This window comes from Anastrepha ludens, chromosome 2, assembly GCF_028408465.1.
Source record: "Anastrepha ludens isolate Willacy chromosome 2, idAnaLude1.1, whole genome shotgun sequence".
Classification (NCBI taxonomy): domain Eukaryota; kingdom Metazoa; phylum Arthropoda; class Insecta; order Diptera; family Tephritidae; genus Anastrepha; species Anastrepha ludens.
Window position 1 is genome coordinate 94,238,480 of NC_071498.1, and position 19,043 is coordinate 94,257,522.

Here is a 19,043-nt window from a genome sequence, read left to right on the forward strand (position 1 = left end):
CGTACCAAGCAATATTTCAACATAAAAATTTTAACATTTTTCCAAGCAAAATCAAACATGTACATATACAAACTTTCATAGGGAAAATTTGGAATATGAAATTGCGCGACGGCTATCCTCTTTCCAATGAGTGGAAATGCCACATCCCCTCCTCCTCCGCCCTTCACTCCAAAAATCATTGGTAATTAACTAAACATTCCCCTTTTATGTTTAAATTGCAAGATTCGGACAGTTGCAAATAAATTGGTTGAAAAACTCAAAATAAAGTGAAATTTGTGTGTCTCTCTTTTGCGAAAGTTCTTTAACCCCTTGAGTAAAAATGACGTCAAGATTTTCTGTACTAAATTTGGCTTCGCCCGTCTTACATTTTATTGTTTGTTTGCTTCATCTTAATTTCATTGCTACTTTTACGGTTTTATGTTTCAATTTTTATTTAATATTATCGTTACTTTATAAACCTGTTTTATTACAAATGAAATAATTTCTACTTATATATAAATATATTAAATATAAACAACAAAATTTTAATTTTATTTTCTGATAATTCGACGCATAGAATTGCGCTAAACTTAATTGTCTGCACGCGTCTTATTCTTTGAAATCGAATCGTAAGGCAAGGGGTTAATGACTTTCTTAAATAAATGTCACATTAGTTTGGTTTCCCATTTGATGCACAGTCAATAGTCTGACAAGTCACTTATGCTATCATACAAACGAACTTTCACTCTTTCTTTCTATGCGATTAATTTATAATTATGAAGTCATTTTCTGTCAACATCCATAACTAACCATGCATGACGACCAGTGTGAAAAGCCATGTAGATTGTTTTGCAATCTAATTATGATGCCATATTCTCCCTGTTTTGATAATTTGCTATGGCTTGACAATCAATTTGTTTTACCTTCTACCAATAAATTGAATATTAATATTATTAATACATAAAGGTGTGAAGCTAATTTTACAAAATTTAAGGTCTATTTAAACATATCAGCGCCGTGCCAGTTCAGCATCAGTGTCAATCCGTATCAAACAATGACACCAATTCATACACATGCGTGGTATGTCCTGAGCTTCCAACGAAGTATGAAGTTATTCTAATGAAATATTGCCCGCTTGTTATCTTATAAGTTTACAAATCTCGAAACGGGTAATTGTAATGGTAAAAATTGCGCCGGGCTTATGTGAACATGTCCATTTCTGACTTACTTACTTACTTAGGTGACCATAACAACCCGTTACCGAGTTACGCCTCTGCTCCGCGCGCGTCTTCTCCAATTCTGTACACCAAGCGAGCATAGGGTTTCCTCCACCTGGTCTTTCCACCGGAGTAATGGTCTTCCTCTGCGTCGGCTCCCTTGGACTTCGCCCTCGAACACCTTCTTTGCTGGAGCTCCTTCATCCATACGCACGACATGCCCTAGCCAACGCAGGCGTTGGATGGCGATGCGTTGAACTACGTCAATGTCGGCATAGAGCTCATACAGCTCGTGGTTCATTCTTGAACGGTAGTCTTCGCCAACGCGCAAAGGACCGAAGATCTTACGAAGATCTCTTCTCTCGAACACCCCAAGAGCGGCTGCATCGCTTTGTGACACTACCCATGCCTCTGCACCATAAAGCAACACGGGTATGATGAGCGTCTTGTAAAGTGTCAGTTTGGTCATGCGAGAGAGGGCTCGACTACTCAATTGCTTACTTAGCCCATAGTAACACCTATTAGCAAGAGTGATTCTCCGTTTGATCTCCAGGCTGATATCGTTGTCGCTCTTAACGGCGGTGCCAAGATAAATAAATTCTGGCACAACTTCGAAAGTATAGTTGTCCGCAATGACGTGCGTTCCTACACGCCGTGTGTTCCGCGTTGTAGACAGCGTATAGGTACTTCGTTTTACCCTCGTTCACCGCCAGACCCACTCGTGATGATTCCTTCTCGATAGCAGAAAACGCAGCCGTGACATCTCGCTTACAGCGGCCGATAATGTCAATGTCATCGGCGTACGCAAGGAGCTGGACACATTTGTAGAAAATAGTGCCATTACGAAGCACACCTGCTTTTCGGAGCACCCTTCCATCACGAAGTTGAAGAGGTTGCATGACAGTGGATCGCCTTGTCTGAAACCTCGAACGGTACTGAATGGCTCGGAGAGGTTATTTCCGACCTTGACGGAGCTGGTTGTGTTGCTCAACGTCATTCTGCAAAGCCGTATGAGCTTCGCTGGTATACCGACCATTTCTGACTTAGGCAATGATATTTCATTTTTCACTGACGCGGCACTTATAGTGTAAATGGAATTGATATGCAATATTTAACAGCAGGTGTTAGGTTAAAGTTGCGATCTTTCAGCTATGGGTTAACCAAACCAAGAAATAAGATCGTTTTGTTTCCACGACAGTCTGTTCCACGTTACCAGAACGTTGCGGATTTATACCCAATTAGAGATAGTCACCTCAGCAGAATTTTACAACCATTTATGGGGAATGCTTATACTGTTACAACAACACTAATAAGATGATTTTCTTTTTAAAGTTTCGTTTTAAAGTTTCAAAAAAAGTTTTTTATTAAAAAATAAAGTTTTAGTTTAAGTTGTCGACCAGTTGTTTCCCATACAGGTATATACCCTAGTTGGTGAAGTAAATGAGTATTGCTCAATAAGTAGATCACGGGAAATTTGGAATCAAGGTACACCTAATTTAAAAAGAAAAACTCTTTTTAAACGGATTTTTTTGTTTTAGCGATTTTCAATAGTTTATGAATTTTTGTTTTATTATTATTTTCTTTTATTTAAGTATAATTTATTTCTTATAGTATATTTAACGAGTTAAATTTTTTTTAATATTGTTGTCAATTATTATTATTGAATTAGGTATTCTCTTTTTACACGAATTGTTTGGGAAAGTATCTATCGTGAATTAAATGTATATACTTTTATTGCCCATTCAATTTTATATAATCAAGTGCGAGTGTGCAGCGGCTCAAAAGTCGCGTTGATTTTTGACAATTTTGCTTAGGATGTTGAGAATTTGCCTCCATATAAAACGTCTTTCATTTGGAAGAAAATGTCAAACACCTCCACAAAACAAGAATGTAAAAAATAAATGCAACTTCAAATTTTCACTTTGTTATTCTAATATTGATAGGTTGAAGATTTTGAAGACAATTTTTTTTAATTTGTTAAATTTTTGTGAGTTTTGCACCAGGTTTAGAACTTGGTTGGTTGGTTGGGTTTAAGTGGTGATTCTTCCAGAATCCAACTAGCGCTTCCGCGCTATTTAGTTGCCACATCCTCGTTACCAACTTGTTTAAAGGTTATTTACAGCATAACTATATCCAGTCTGTGCGGTTAAGGAACCTTATTAGGTTGTTAACGTCTAAGCCAGATAGTTGTTCGAGATTCTCGAACAGCGGTTGGCCCAGAATTTTGAGTAATATGGGTTTTTTGTAGAATGCACTATTAAAACAAAAAAACTAACTGACCAAAATTTTTTAACCTCCGTAATTCGTCGCGATCCTAGTATTTTGAAAACAGATTAACCTACGCAACGGTCTGCTTCTGGCCTATTTCTCCAGGACTAGAATGCATCGGTTATGTTGCGTATGAAATGCCGTTAACAGTGCTAGGTAAACTCTAAGATTATTTGTACGTTTCTTTCTTCCTTTTTGGAGAACTTTTACTATCGATGGCTTATAACATGATCCGTCACTAGGGTAGTCAATTGATTTTTTTTACCATGCTTCTTCATATTATGTTATGGAATATAATCTATTTTTCATATTTAAGGATGCAGAAATTTGTATTGCACGAGTATGATTACACCCAATATGTTTCAAGTTCAAGTTGTTTTAAAGTTCAAATTAAATGAATGAATTCATAACATAGAATGAGCTTTTATTATCTGTTTATTGACATACATACACAAATGGTAGAGGGTCTACTTTGTATTTATGAATGATTAGTGACACAGGTTGATTGTAAAGTATGAAAGCAAATGTAAAAGAATTGTGAATTTCTAAATAAAATCAGCAGGGTCGTACTTATTATGAGTTTTAATTGTTTAATCACTATTTTAGGATTTTAAAATTTTCAACCAATTGCAGGATTAACAAATTTTAAATGAATCTTTGGGCTTTAATAATAATTATTAAATTGTTCATCAATAATAATTATTTTTCCAGTTTCATTTTTGAAGTGAAAACTTCTTTAGAATCGTTGGGAGTGATTTGAGAAAAAGTGAAACGAAAAAAGCGACACTCTTGGCTACGAATATTACATATACACGTAGCGACGAACTAAATAACTTTTAGGCCAGCGCCGACAGCATGGCGCGATAGCCGAGCGGCTAGCAATGTGAGCTTCCGATCCAAAATCCTTGGTTCGAATCACAAGAAAAACATTTTTTTTATACAGTTATTTTATTTTTTTATTTTATGATATGTTTATGAGGAGCTTTTTTTCATGGCAGAAATACACTCGGTGTTTTGCCATTGCCTGCTGAGGGGTGAGCGCTATTAGAAAAATAGTTTTCCTTAATTTTGGTGTTTTCACCGAGATTCGAACTAACGTTCTCTCTGTGAATTCTGAATAGTAGTCACGCACCAACCCATTCGGCTACGGCGTTTGTTTAATTTTACTGATGCAAAAATGAGGAAAAATATATGAATAAAGTTTGCTTACTGTTTACACATTTTCCAAAGTGACGGAGAACCAAAAAAAAAAGTCGATTTTCAAACAAATACGAGTGCATATGTGTAATTGTGTTAGAGTTTGGGTCACGCCCCAGCAAAACCTGCGTGCATATGTGTTTGTAACATTCAAAAAAATGTAATTGTGTTAGAGTTTCGGTCACGCAGGTTTTGCTGGGGACGCTCATAATAGCAACCGCGTGTGTATTTTTATATTCGTAAATATTTTCATTTTTAAATATTTACCGCAATTATGCCGAAAAATAATGCAGAAAAGTGTCGTGAATATCGACAGAAAAAAAAATCAATAAATAGCATCACGGAATTCATTCACGAAAATTTAATAAAGTATACACCAGAAGTATCGCGGATACTTAGAAAAGATTACAATAAAGTTCCAATGATTTTAAGTGGCGATTTTAACGTAAATTTTGTATTGGACACAGCGGTTCCTTTAATTGACGTTCTCAATACAACATTCAATTTAAAAATGTGTAACAATCGCACTGAATCGACAACACGATCAAAAACAACCATTGACGCGGTATTTCAAAGACATGTTGACAACATCGAAACCAAAGCATTTGTATCATATTTTAGCTATCATAAGCCACTCGTATCATTTGTTGAAATTGAAAACATTGAGGATGAATAATAATAAAATGAAGAAAATAAAATATGAACTTTATAGCAATATTATAATGAACCTATAATTATCTTGCTCCTAATGCTGCTTTCGTCTTATTCTCTCTCAGTTTGTTTTACGGAAGGTTTCACTTCAATCGCGTCTAACCGTTAGAGTGGTGTTTTTTTTTTTGTGATTGAAAATATAACTTTATGTTGTGAGCGTTATTTTTTCTCTTATGAATAAAAATTTGTTTTTAAGTCAAATTATCTCCCTGGGAATTTCATTGCAATAAATTTATTGCTTGCTTTATTGCAAAATCTTGCATTTCACGTGGTCGTGATGATATCACATATGATCAATGCCATCGGTAATAGGTCAAAAAAAGTTTTAACATATATAACGAGGGATCGCCATCCGTTGACAGTAAGCGCATTTCCTACTGCATTTTTATAATCTTCAGTGGTGTATCTTACACCAAAAATATTTTCAATTGATCGGACCGCACGAAAATGCACTGGCTGGTTTTTTTTACTTGACTATGTTGTACGGAGCAGTCAACTCGAATTTTTTGACTTACTTTTTTATTCTGCACTCAGTGGTTTCAACGTTCAATAAATTTGTACGGTTTTCGAGCGAAATTGAAGTTATTTTCGTAAATTGTAGGTTTTCTATTTACTTTTACTTTGTTAAAAGCCATGATATCGCACTGTGACAGCTGTTAAAATAAGAGACTCAAATTTGACAGACCCCATATCATATATGCATATATTTACTCATATGTATGTATGTATATGCTTAAGTGCATCAACGGCGAATGTTTCATAATTCCTTGGAGTTGTTAAAAAGCATTTTAGGCGCAATTTTCCTACTCATCGATCTTTGCGCCTCACTAAATTTATCAATTACAGAACAAAGCATTTTTTCTCATTATTTGTGAGCTTTTGTTTCGTTTTTAGCAAACTTGACTTGGTTGACAAAATTTGTTGGCAAATTTTGTATGAAATTGCGTCATTTTGAATTCACTTGTTTGTAACAAATAAAAGCGGGCGTGGTAAATATAAATACATCAATAAATTCATAAGTACTTATACGAGGATCGTTTGAAAAGTCCGTTCGAAGACATACATAGAGATTGCTCTACTGGCGCGCATCGAGGTTATGTTCAGTTAGTAATATCTACCAGAAGAAGATGTAGATGAATTCTGCTACCTGGAGAGCATTATCTCCAAAACCGGCCGGTCAGCAGCTGACGTACGTAACCGTATATCCAAGGGATGCGCTGCATTTGGCATGCTGGATAAGGTGTGGAGAGCGTCTCACATCTCCAGGCATACCAAACTCAATATTTTCAATGCCAACGTGAAATCCGTAGTGTTGTAAGGGTGTGAAACTTGGAACATATCAGCATGTGTACTACAGTCGCTGCAAGCCTTTCTTAATCGTTACCTACGCAAGATTATGCGCATATACTGGCCCCAGGTTATTAGTAAAGCTAATATCTGGATCGTGACCAAGCAAACACCAATCCACATAGAAATTCAACGCCGTAAGTGGAAATGGATCGGTTACTCGTTGAGAAAGCCCCACGATGACATAAAAAGAACAGCACTGGATTGGAACTCCCAAGGCAGCCGCAGACGTGGGAGACCAGCCAATATGTGGAGGCGTCAGGTCGACGCAGAAGCAAGAAAAGCAGGCCGTGCGTGGAACAAAATTAAATGTTTAGCCTTAGATAAAATTAATTATAATTTGTTTATTGATGCCCTATGCTCCATCTAGGAGCCTCGGGAAAATATATAATATATATCTACTAGCCAGATTGGTATGTGTTTGGCATTTGTTTTAATCGAGGAAGTCGAGTGATTTTCCTTTTCTATCATGACAACGCACCATCTCACGCCTTAGCAATTGTGGTCGTACAATTAATGGAAATATGGTTCCCACCCATTTCATATTCCCTCAATTCTCCAGACTTGGCTCCCTCGGATTACCCTTTGCTCCATAAATTGAAAAAATGGCTGAAGGGAAAAAGATTTTATTCGAACAAGTAGGTGATTGCAGAAACGAATGGTTATTTTTTCAAACCTGGATAAATCCTATTATTCTGCAGGGATCAACAAACTAGAGATGTCGAAAAATAAATAAACCTTACCCCAAATAATTAAGGGGACAGATACCTTTAAAATTTCGAAAAAAAAATATTTTTTTTTATAAAAGATTAATATAATCCTTTAAGAATATGTCAAAAAATTTTTAGAACGTAAAATTAAGTATATCTTATATCGATCGTCAACCGTCCATTCTTTGCTTTCGAGCGCTGGGAGAGGTATAGGTAACTTTGGACGCATTTTTCTCAAAACTATATTTTTCGAATTGGTGTACACGATAACTCGAAATTTTGCACGATCTCCCTGAAATTTTGCACATATCTTTTTGATAATATTACTTTCTATGTGAATTTACAATTCGAAAATGTTTCGAAAAACAATTTTTTGGATGCTAAAATAGTAGGGAAATTCCGCTAGGAAAATTTTATTCCACTATTTTTTTCCATTTTTGTTTAATCAATATAGAAATTATAGAAAATAAAAAATTTTGGTTTTTTGTATTCAGGTCACTGACACCGATTGAGAAGCGCCGTCGCGACCTTCCTGGAAGAATTGAGTGTACATCCGCCAATAAAAGTTATATTATTTTAATGTATAAATAAACTGCATGCTAATTTTGAAAAAAAAATATTGACTTCTTCATTTTAAATAATTTTAATGAAAATCAAGGAAAATATGGCCCTTTACAGGTATCTGTCCCCTTAAGTAGTTTTTATTTTTGCACTGACTTTTCAAACGACTCTCGTATACACAATATAAAATTACCCGTATGACGAGATAATTCGATTTCCACATTTATTCTGACTGCCTTTCCGACAGTTATTTTGTCGGTGGGTGCAATAACTCAAGCGAAAATAAAAAATATCAACAAAATTTATTAGGTATAATTTCAGTAAAACGAGTGTAAGTATTAGGTAAAGTGGTGGAGTGGTATTGAGTTTCACGGTGACTCTTCACCATTTAGAAGTTTGGGAAATCATGTCTCCAACGACAATCTAGATGTTGTTTTATAACAGAATCAAAAAAAAAAAAAACATTTCAAAGTTAGATCAACAAAAAAATTCAAAATTTTAAAGAGCTCAGTTTTAAAAACATTAAGGAGAAAAATCGTGATGCTATCTTCTCCGCGCATCTTTCAAGTTATAAGTTACTATACGTACAATTTAAGAGATATCGAATGTGCATATGTTTGTATGTTGAGATCTAAAGGCGGCAACTTTTTTATACATACGCCTGTATATAAATATATGTATGTATATCGATAAGTGCCATTTATTGCTTCCAGATGTTTGACAGACCTGAAAACATCGGCTAAAAAATGCACGAAATTTATGTGACGGAAACTCTTAGCGTATACCATAAGTCTTAAAAGCAGTAATTAATTAATTTTTTGTCTGTTTTGGGTCTGAATATTTAAGCTTAATTGCCTTGAGGGTACTAATTTTTTCGTTTATTGCACAATTAATTATTTGCCGCAACTTAAAACCATTTCGATGATGATTAGTAATACAGGTTGATTGAAAAGGATGTGAATTTTTAAATGATATTAGGTTTTTGTTTTTAGTCAATATAAGGCCTGTTCTTTTCGTCAAGCGTTAGTAAATGGCTAGAATAGAGCTGCCTAAAATTATATTTGTTTGTAGAGTAGTGAGTTATACCAGTTGTATGAGGTATAACCATGCTGGCTAAAGGCGAATCTTGCTCGATAACTTTGCTCCTACTTTCACATGGAAATTTTTCGTCAAGTGAGACTAGTACAGATATAGGGAGCAGCGAAGTGGCGAATAGAAGAGGCCTATAATATCCTTCAACTTCAATAAACATTTTTCAATGGTTATTAACCTCTATATGGATTTTCCGAAAGCTCTGCAAAATATTGCCCAGCAACTGCAAACTTGAATTGCTAACGAATGCGAATTGCTAACTTTTCGAACAGATCTTATTATTATTTGATCCTTTTATTCCTTTCCAATAAATTGTTTCCACTGGTCCCGATTTTGCGCCAATAATTTTATTTCGTTCCATGTTTCATTCGTCTTTTCCATCTCCATCTTTATTATCCGTCTCTATGTGTTTGACGGTCTTCTTCTGCGGCGGGTTCCACTCAACTGCATTTCTGGTGATGTCGTTGTGTGATCTGCGTAAGGAGTGGCCAAGCCAATTCCACTTACGTTTAGTGATTTTAATTCCAATCGGTTTTTGCTTTGTGACTTGCCAGAGCGCGGTGTTTTGAATTGTATTTGGACAGAATACGTGCATGATTTTGCGCAAACAGCGGTTTACAAAGCTTTGAAGTGCTTGCGCATCTTTTTGCAACAAGTTCCAGGTTTCGCAGGCGTAAAGGAGGACCTACTTTATGCTGGCCTCAAATATTCGTGGTTTGGTATTTCTACTTATCTGTTGCGAGAGCCATTGTTGGGGCTTAGTTTACTGAACGCTGTTTGTGCTTTCCTTCGTTCCATTCGTTCTTTAATATCTGCACTGGATCCTCCGTCCGCCACAATAACACTGCCGAGGTAAGAAAAACAAGAATTTTATCACTCCACGATATTCGGCTCTTTCCATTGTATAAAAGTAAATGGCATGTAAACAAACAATGAATTGGCATATTGAAATAAAATTTTACGTGTGCTTAAATGAACTTTGGTTAATATTAATTTTCCTTGTCAATAATTTTTGCTGCCAATACTTTTCAACCAGCCTGTAGTCAAATCTCCGCTATAAAATGATCATTAGAAACATGCATACGTACAAATACATGCTCCATTATATTAGAACAATAAACCTACAGTTTGTCTCATAAATCTTTTATTAGGAAAAAATTCGCAAGGAAAAATGTTTGAAGTGGCAATTTATAAAAAAAACAAAATTAAAAAAGATGTTATAATATATTTACACTGATATTTGGAGTCACCGCCTGCAGCATCTAATATCGATTGTAACCTCCTGGGCATTAATGAAATTAGTTTTTTTAGGACATATTCTTATTGAATTTTTTCCCCATTCCTCTTTGATGCATCGTTAAGTGGATTTTGTTTGCAGGACATCTTTTTCTCACTTACTTCTTCAGTGCGACCATTAATTTTCAATTGGGTTGATATCTAGGCTTTGAGCAGGAGTATCCAGCACTTTTGAGGAAATACGGTGTGCTCAACAAATGAGGTGAATTTTCAAATTTCGCGGACTACGAACATTCGACTTTCGAGTATTATTTTTTTTTTATGTTGGTACACTCGTCTCGAAGGTATTTTCACGGTTTTAGCAATATAGCATGTTTAGTTTGTTTTTGAGAGGCATAAATAAGACAAGTATTTTGCGTGTTCGGTGATTTTCTATTGAAAAAAATGGATCAAAGAAGTTGCATCAAATTTTGTGTAATAAATGGAATTAAGCGCTCAGAAATACTTGAAATAATGACAGTGGCATACGGTGAGAGTAGAGGAGAAAAAATGTTCACAAGTGGTACAAGCCATTCACAGAAGGTCGAGAAGATGTGAATGACGACGAATAACGATGTTGAGAAAGTGAAGAAAATTATGGAGAGTCGTCGAATCACAATTAGAGAAGATGCTGAGGATGTTGGCATATCGGTTGGCTCATGCCATGCAATCTTTTCGGAAATTTTGGGCATGAGGCATGTGGCAGCGAAGTGCGTTCCAAAATTGCTGAATTTTGACCAAGAACAACATCGCATGAGCATCGCTCAGGAATTGTTGAATGACGTCAACAATGGTCCAGATTTGCTTAAAAGGGTCATAACTGGTGCCGAATCATGGGTATATGGTTATGAAATCGAAACAAAAACCCTATCGTCCCAATGGAATAGTACAGGAGAGCCAAGATGAAAAAAGGACGCCAAGTTCGATCAAATGTCAAGGTTTTGCTATCTGTTTTCTTCGATTACCATGGTGTAGTGCATCAAGAGTTCTTACCACAAGATCGTACGGTACATAAGAAGTATTACATTTGCGTGAAGCAATACGAAAAAAACGCCCGGAATTGTGGAAAAAATTCATTGCTTTTGCATCATGATAATGCACCTGCTCACTCACACAAAAAAACAACACTGTTATCATGCCTCAGCCACTGTATTCACCAGATTTGGCCCCCTGCTACTTTTTTCTGTTTCTCAAATAGAAGAGACTCATGAAAGGACGGCGTTTTGCGACGATTGAGGAGATAAAAACCGAGTCGCTGAGAGAGCCAAAGATATACCAAAAAGTGCATATCAGAACTGCTTCGAGGATTAGAAAAAACGCTGGCATAAGTGTATTATATCTGAGGACTACTTGAAGCAGATTAAATAGAAATTCATGAATAAATAAATATTTGATGAGAAACATGAAAATTCACCTTATTTTTTGAATACATCTCGTATATAGCAACCAAGACCTGCATATGTAAGACTTATTCTTGGCACCATTAACTTGGTATAATTTCAATAACCGAGGTTATATAGCCTTAATTTTGCCTCATCACAAAAAGGGGAAACATCCTAATATTCCACTGAGCGCGAAGCGTGAGTTAGAGCAAAAGAAAGTACTTTGTCAACGATAAGATGCGATAATAATAAATGTTTTCTTACACTTCTTCACGAACATTTGAGTTTTTATAGAATACTTCGGGCTGTCTCATGACCTACTTTCACACCGTGGTGGTCTTCCAAATCTGTGACTAGCATTCTAAGGCTGCACTGTGGTTTTTCGCCAATTTATTTCACTATTGACCAATCCATCCTTGGTATGAGCTTTTTTGGTCTGCCACTAGAGTGTTTTTACTATAACCGATTTCTACATAATTTATAGTGAGGATTTACCATAATATTTATATATATATATAATTGGCGCATACACCCTTTTTGGGTGTTTGGCCGAGCTCCTCCTCCTATTTGTGGAGTGCGTCTTGATATTGTTCCACAAATGGAGGGACCTACAGTTTCAAGCCGACTCCGAACGGCAAATATTTTTAAGAGGAGCTTTTTCGTGGCAGAAATACTCTCGGAGGTGGGCCATTGCCTGCCGAGAGGCGACCGCTATTAGAAAAATGTTTTTCTTAATTTTGTTGTTTCACCGAGATTCGAACCTCCGTGAATTCCGAATGGTAATCACGCATCGACCCATTCGCCTACGGCGGCCGCCGCGGATTTACCATTAGAAATGCGTAAAATTGTTATTAAATTGTACTTAGAAAACAAGTCTCTGTGCGAATTTGCAAAAAAATTGGCAAATCGCATTTTCCGCGCAAAGTGTTACTGCTAATTACGTTAATACTGGTAACTTGGAAGCTAATCACAACCAAGCCGGAAGGCGAAAAATATTCACTCCACGTGAGGAACGCAAAAAAGTAGCATCAGTCGCGCAAAATCCAAGAGTAACCTCGACGATATTATGCCGAAATATTCAAGAGTCTTTGCATAGAGAAGTAAGTCCGTAATTGTCTGCATAACGCTGGTTATCATAGCAGCGTGGTACGCCGCAAACCCTACATTTCAGATACTAACAGAAAGAAGAGGTTCGAGTTCGCCAAACGCTATATAAATGAGCCAGATTATTTTTGGTGGATTCTTGCATATTCAGTGATGGGTCGAAATTTAATGTTTTCTTATTCCTACCGTTAAGCATGGAGGAAGAGATGCAATCGCTTAGGGATGCATAGCTGCATCTGGAGTAGGGAAAATGATTTTTAATGATGATAAAATGGATAAACATCTGTATTTAAACATTTTGAAGAATAATCTTTTTTAACAAGACAATGACCCAATACATTCCTCTTAAACTCAACTCTCAACTTAAAACTCTACGTAACGGACCTGAACCCAATTGAGCATGTCCGGAGCTCTTAGAAAGGAGAATCAGAAAGCACAAAATAACATCAAAGGCATCTTAAAGACAGCTTTAAGTGCTGAGTGAGAGAAAATTACAACTAATGAAGCCAAGGTATTGGTAAAAAGTATGCATCGACGTTTGGAAGCAGTTATTAAAGCTAAAGATGGCCCACCAAGGTACTGAGTACTTGTTTTTTTCGAATATACGAATAATATTTTTGTATAGAACTGTGCCTTATTTCGTTATTACCTTGAGTTATTTAATTCCAGTAATGAATTTGGAAGTTTTTGTTCCTTAAATTTTGAATAAAAATTTTATTTTTTACGAATATATTAAAATTTTGTTCTTTTGTGTAAATCGTGTTAAGTATCAGGTGTATCTGTTTATATACTGTGAGTGTACGAATAAATTGTGTGACCACTGTATATGTGAATATACTATGTATATAATATTTTATGAAATTATCTACATATATTAATATGTATATACATACATACACATAAATATATATATATATATTTTTTTTATCTGCCTAAGCTAAGCGTGTGTCAGCGGCGCTCCATAGTTCACTGAAATAAATATAATATTGTTTATTCATATTACTATGTAGACATGGAATTATATTTTGTTTGTCGAATTGTTCGAATATACGTTTTAGAGCTCTAAAATGAGTCATAAATAACTGATTTTACGATTCACCAGCCGCTGACAGGCATGCAATTAGTTTAAGAGTATTTACACACAAGTAGTACTAATTTGTAAATATGTACTTACCTAACTTTTGGCGGTATTTTGTAGAAACAAACACAAATGTGCTAACAAGGAATGAAATTTTGTTTTTTGTTTTTTTAAATATCTTTATTCTTACGAATATTTTCGTATGCTAATTAGTATTGAAACATGTAACATACATATGTACATGTTCCAGTCCCATATGTGCATACATATACTCAAGTACTTATTTACAAAGCACGCTAATTGGAAGCGCTCTGCCATACACACATGTATGCATTTAGGTACATAACTGTGTATTTATACGAGCGGCTCAAATAAATTGTAACAGACTTCTGAGCGTTGGATCTCGACTTGGTAAACATTTTTCATGGTTATTTTTGGTTTTGTCACCGAAGCAATCGAACTAATACATTTTATATGTTCTGAGCTCAAGTTCAATTAGCAATACTACCGAAAATAATAAAATTGAAGTTTAAACTTCGAAATCTTTATTTCGATTAAATTGCGGGCTCTTGATTAAGGGGTTATACGCAGTTATGACTTTCAAAAAAATCGATTTTTTTTATTGCATTTTTGTAATGTACATATATTCAAAAGTATACGCACGAAATTTGAAGTAGATCTAAGCAATACTTTCGGAGTTATACCTAAATATGTAGAGATGCCTCGGCACGTTTTAAGGGGAGGGGGGGGGTAGGGTTTAGCGCTAAAAAAAAACACTTTTTTTTTGAATTTTTTACAGAAATATGGCTTAAGATACTTTAATAAAATCAGTTGCATGTTATTGTACATCTTTTCAATAAGTTTTTAAAAAATATTAATAATAAAATATTGACAAATAAGCCCATGACAGAGTTTTTTTGGAGATATGTTTTTCGAGAGGTGCTCTGCGGTGCCAATCGGCATTCGTCGTAGAATCATCTGAAACTAAAAAAAGCGAATTTTTCAGTTAAAGTATGACGTAATGCTCCCCCCTACATTAATAAAATTTTTTTTTTTTCATTTTTGTAGTTTTGGTGGCAAAAAAACGTAAAACGAGCATTTTTGGCGAAAAATTTCGCCATATTTGTAAGTGAAAAACAACCTTAAAAAAAAAAAATAAAAAAAAAACAGTGTAGGGGGGAGGTATTTTTGATTTAGAAAACGTGTGCCAAATTTGAAAAGAATCGGTTGAATAGTTTCGGAGTTGTGATTGGCACCGACTTTTAAGAAGTCGTTTCGGGAAAAACGCGTTTGAAAAAATGACTCTGAGAAATTATCGATGCTCCGCATTCGAGGTAGAGTGCCTACAAAGGCTATAACTTTGAGAGTTCTGCTCCGATCCACTTAAAATTTTGACACAACGTTCTTGAAATGATTTACTATAAGATGAGTGAAGAAAAAAAATTTCGATTTTGTGACCCTACCCCCCCCCCCTTAAGGTAGGTATTGAAACTTTAAACGTGTTTTTTTCAAAACGGCATTTTTCAAGTCGGTGTACACGATATCTCGAAAACGGCTTGTTTGATCGGTCAACCGTTTTAACTCAATCTTTAAAGATACATTTTCTAGTAATTAATAGTTCCTTTTGTAAATCTGATACTTATTTTCCATTTTATAATCAATTTACGGCCAAATTTTAACGTAAAAATCGAAATCATTTCTTTTAAAAGCTGCCATTTTGTGAAAATTCCAATCCTGAGTTACGATGTACACCGTAAATCGTCTTTTTTTAAAGGAGGTTCCAGAAATCGCCTGCAGCGCGCTCTATAATCAACATTTTCATAAATAAAAAATTTTGTTACGTTCTTGAAGGATGCTTTTATAACCGCCAAAAATTTTCAAATTAAAATATTCTGAAGTTTCTTCAGGATAAATCCTTGACAACCCGTCTTTTATTTGCTTCATAACTGCGTATAACCCCTTAAGGATAAATAATGTTAATTAAAATAAGTTTAGGTTAACACTTTGGTTTTTTTTTCAATAAATTGCAGATGAACGACTCATACTAAGTGATCCAAGTATGTATTTATTATTTTGGGCATTGCCATAAATTTCCCTGAAAATCGGGTTATTTGCAGGCTTGAGTAAAATAAGAAGTAAACTGAAAAAATCTTGAAAAAACTATTGTAATAATTTTGAGATTTCTTCAATGTTGAAAATTTTAACGGGTAAACCATTATGATAGAATATATTTTTGAAAATACAAATTTTTTTTTTAAGATTTAAAGAAAACATTTTTTTTCATTTCCCAAAAAACACCCTCCCTCAGATTCTTGTCTTATGTTTTTCATTAATAACTGAGACTATGCTCAGTAATCTCTGAAAATTTCGTACTGGGATTCCCATAACTTTTCGAGTTATATTCAAATACGTGCAGTGAACCAGGGAAAAATCAGTGCAAAATACTGCACTAGCGAAGCGCTAGGCAACGTATTCTCATGTCCGCTTGCCAATCGATCGAAGCGTCTCTACGTACATTACCGCACTGCACTTTTCGGAATTACATTAAACTACATGTCTTTAATATTAAGAAATTAAATGAGAAGTAATATTTGTATAAAGTGACAGAAAAATGGAAACACTTAAACACAAAATTTTAATAGCTCATCTTTGCACCAGGCAAACATTTTATGAAATTTAGTATTTTGTTTGATTTGTTTAGTAGCTTTATGAACCATGCAATTTAAATATATTATGTATTGTATATACGCTGGCAAAATATTTTGTCGTTCCTCTTACCCTCTCTTCGAAATTTGTTTTACTCCATGAGAAGGTTGAGTATAGTTAGCAAGGTGATTTTTAAAGCAACCCAACAATTGTCAATTGGACTTGAATTCGGACTCTGTGCTGGCCACTTTGTGGTTTCAAATTATTGATTGCTGTCGCGTGACTTTACGATTTTCGTCGTGCGTTTGGGGCGTCATTATAATTTTGGAATATGATTTCGCCAAGTTACTCGCCCATAATTTCAACTGTCATGGAAAGATTATCAACAAAAATATGCAAATAATCGTCTTTGCGCATTATCTCATCTATTTTAACAAGTGGTTTAACTCCATTTATAGTAATACACCCCCAAACCATTGAAGAACCGTCAATATGTTTCCCGGTAGGTTATATATGGAATGAATTTGAAGGATCTCGTTCCCTTTGCCAAATAGCATGATCGCTTATAAGATTGAAACCGATATTTTTTTTTTTTTTTTCTTAATGTACAAATATTTAAGAATACGCGCAGGAAATTTAATATCGTTCCGGTGAATATTTTCAAAGTTACACGCAAATTTGAAAATGCCGGAGCTTTAAACGTGTTTTTCTCAAAATGCCGCCCAGGTAAACTAGCCCTGTCTAGTGTACCGTATCCTTCAAAATGGTGTTTTCGAAGTCAGTTTAGTAATGCTTGTCACTAGAAAACGGCTGAACCGATTAGTCTCAAATTTTAACACGAGCTTCTTAAATATATTTTTTAGTAACCAATTCAAGATTTTTTCTCACCGATGAATACTTTTTTATAAACAATTTAAGGCCGGAATTTTTCATCAAAAATCGATTTATTTTTTTTTTTTTGAGAAACCGTCATTTTGTCAAAAAAATTTATTTTTCTTATTTCTTCGATTAATTACTAGATTTAACATTACTTTAACGAAATCTGTTTGGTTTTTTAATTTCAAGGGACACAGCTCAGAGATATAGTGGTCACTCTCTCTTTTTTGAGAGAAACTCCCAGAGATCAACTGTAGTTCCTTTCCAATATAATAATATTAAGTCATAAAATACAGTTAAAAGAAAACATAATATGTCTACAACTTTTTAGATCAATAAATTTAAAATCTGCTTCACAAAAGTTTTCAACCCAATGACTTTTAATGCGCTTTGAAATATCCATTTACTAACGGGTTTGTTAGAAGAGCAGCAACTCTTTAATGGTTTTTAGCTTATCAGTAACGAACAATCGCCCAAGAGTCCGTGCTTCAACTGGCGTAATCTTTCATGGCCTACTTACCTTTGAGATGAAAGTTTGAGCTTATTTAGTCGAATTAAACTTACTAATAATACTGATTATAGATATTTGTCCAATCTGCAATAACTTTGTAATTTTTCGACTTAATGTGATTTCGTTTTTACGAGGAATACATTTTTTTAAAAGCTTTTACTGTAACTAAATATTGTGGTATATGTAGCGCCTAGCACGTTTTCAAACAATGACTAAAATAAATTGTTTCCCGTTACAACAGCGATAGAAAAATTAAAAAAAAAACAGTTTTTATGGTGGTGCAATATTGAGCCCATGCGGTGCAAGGTACTTATCTCTTTAGAAAAAGTGGATGAACTATTTGCATATTCTAGAAGATGGCAATAAATAAATTGTTTTGCAAATTTTGTATATCATTAAATACTAATGACTAATTTTTTCTCCATACTATAATACTTATCTATAAGTATCTATATAAGCCCGGTGTTAGGGATTCATCTTACATACTTTTCAATCTCTCCTAATAAATTAATAGGTAAGCGTAATTGTTGACAAGAGTGAAGCATTTATTAAGTTCCGTTAAGAAATACGTATCTTATTTTACATACATAATTAGGTGTAGATCAACTGATCTCTCTCTCTCTCATTATGTTACATTATGTGTACAATATGTATACTAGGCCGGGTCGATTTGTGGGGAGGCAAAAAAATCGCCCATTGCTCTGTGAAAATCATATTCTAGGGATCAAAATAAGAAACTTTGCCGAAGGAACCATACCTCTAAATCGAATTCTGATGTCCCCCAATTTGGGTCGAACTTAGTTTCTTTTCTATAACTCACTAAAATTAATTTGTTCATTTACATATGTTCTGACTAAATAAATTTCTTAAGAGAAAAAATAGATATTATTATAAATAAATAATAAATACTCGTATTATTATAAATAAATAAAAATAAAGAAAAAACACAGTCATTTAGCTGATTTTTTCATGTAAAGGCCAAAAATGGTGAAATTTTTAAATTGGGGGACATCAGAATTCGTTTTAGAGGTATGGTTCCTTCGGCAAAGTTTCTTATTTTGATCCCTAGAGTACGATTTTCACAGAGCA

At 34.7% G+C, this 19,043-nt stretch overlaps 1 protein-coding gene across 2 annotated transcripts in view; it reads left to right on the plus strand.

Moving 5' to 3' along the window:
• LOC128854787 (aminopeptidase N) overlaps positions 1 to 19,043 on the plus strand; it is an 82,183-nt gene that overhangs the window by 17,004 nt on the left and 46,136 nt on the right. The gene's annotated exons all lie outside the window — the stretch shown is intronic.